Genomic DNA, 1,971 nt, shown 5'->3' on the forward strand with positions numbered 1-1,971 from the left:
CTAAAGTGAAACCCAAGCCAAACTGGTTTAAATGTTTGGTAAATTTTACAAATCTAATATTCCAAACCATTAGATTCTAAAACACTTTCGAGGAAAAGTAAATTTTTGGAAAAAAGTGTTTGGTAATTCAAGGGCTCCAATTTCACTAGACATTTCTCTTAATATATACTAACAGTGCAATGATATAGTATGTTGTAAACTAGAATTTTTGAACAATTTATCTTTAAAAAAATCTTTTTTTATTGTTTTGATGAGAAAAAACTAAAAGAATACAGCTAAAGTTCCTAAACCACATACACACACACACACACGTTGAAATGATATTTTAATTAGTTAACCAATTTTATTTTTCTTTTTTTTTCCTGAAAAATTCTTAATATTTTTTGTATTTTCAGTCAAAATTGCTCAAATTAGTTCCAAATTTTTGACACCATTGGAACTGCAGAAACTAAAACTCAAGTAGTCTGGCAAGAGCTGCGCTTTTCAATGTTGCTTTGAGTTGTATTTAAACTGATCTGTGAATTATATGTCATTCTTCTGCGCCTTCTTCCTACTAAAACAATTTGCTGAACGATTTTGTGCATGTTGGAACTTTCAATGAGTACACATTTTCCTGTTGCAATTTTGCTACATATTAATGCATGTCTCACTTGCATAGTTTAACACTGTGATTAAATTGAAGTGTAAACAATGTTCTATCTGGCAAACCTTCTTGGATCAGATAGATACCATTGTGGTAGTGTGATCGTGATAATTAGGCGATCTGTTTTTGGTCTGTTTGTGGGTATTACTTCTGTCCTGCAAAGCAGTCTTCCAGTTCTATCTATGCTCTATCACACCGCATAATATTTTTATATACAACATCATGAACAGGCATTTCAGCTCTTATATGTTGCAACTTCCATGACGTCCTATCATGGCACCTGTACATTACTTAATTGTCAGTGCCATACGGATCCTATTCTAAGCGTCCCTCATTTGGTTCATTTCATTGATGTGCTCTTATCCTGTCTTCTCAAATATTTGATCTTAGTTTCAAATTGTAGCCAACACTTTCAAGATGGTGATGGAGGTGAAAAATAGTTCATAAAGTGGTGATATTATTATCACCTTCATCTCAGTAATGTATAAGAGATTGGAGATAAATGACGACTTAAGATATCCTTTATCTTCACTTCCCTAATCATAGTCTTTTGGTTGCCATGGGATGGGACATTATCTTCGGCTTACCATTGCTCCGTCATTATGTTCCATTTCTTTTTGTGAAGTATGCCTTTTATTTGCTGGCGAAGTTTAGACCATACTGGCAATTTTTGAGTTTCCTAGTTTTTCTCTTCTAACCCTCACTAAAAACGCATACGAAGAAAAATAAACTCGGAAAGTATGTGTTTCCGTCACTTCGTCGCTGGATTCAAATACTGGATTTGAATAATAGCATGGGATATCCTTTATTGTGCATGCCTTTTTTATGTATACTTTTTTTCTCCTGTTATAATAAAGTATTGTTAGCTCAAGCTAAATTGTATGAATCTTTTTTCTGTATTCTTCGAGGCAGTAAAATCCATGCAGTCTATTTCTTTTCATGAGGACTTATGTGGACTAGATGCTACCATGAAGTCAGTTTCTCTCATAAAGATGACTTCTGGGGACTGGGTTCTACCGTGCCTGGATGATATTTTTTACTGCCTACTTCAACCAACTATTTACAAATAACATTATGTAGTTGAAGCAATTAATATTCTCCTCTTTTTTTTTTTTGCTTATGTGGTCCTCTTATAATAATTGCAGTGCATATTCGGACATATGGATCACGAGCCTCCAATTTATTTGCAGATTTTGTGAAGAAGAGAGATGGTTTTGAATTAAAATTTTTCATCAACCTAATCTATCCATTATCAGTGACAATTCCCTATACAAATTCCTTTTTTCTTTGTTTCTGGTGCTTTTTTTGAAAGAATTCCTGTGCTTATG

At 33.4% G+C, this 1,971-nt stretch overlaps 1 non-coding gene across 1 annotated transcript; it reads left to right on the forward strand.

Annotated features, from left to right (window-relative positions):
• Nucleotides 1-1,052: 1,052 nt before the first annotated feature.
• On the forward strand, nucleotides 1,053-1,162 carry LOC113461241 (small nucleolar RNA snoR97). The gene has a single exon (XR_003383378.1). It is a non-coding gene; the product is annotated as a small nucleolar RNA snoR97 (small nucleolar RNA).
• The last annotated feature ends 809 nt before the right edge of the window (nucleotides 1,163-1,971 follow it).

This window comes from Phoenix dactylifera, chromosome 8 (genome assembly GCF_051530095.1).
Source record: "Phoenix dactylifera cultivar Ajwa chromosome 8, Ajwa_hap1_PhDact_Kaust_v1.1, whole genome shotgun sequence".
Classification (NCBI taxonomy): Eukaryota; Viridiplantae; Streptophyta; class Magnoliopsida; order Arecales; family Arecaceae; genus Phoenix; species Phoenix dactylifera.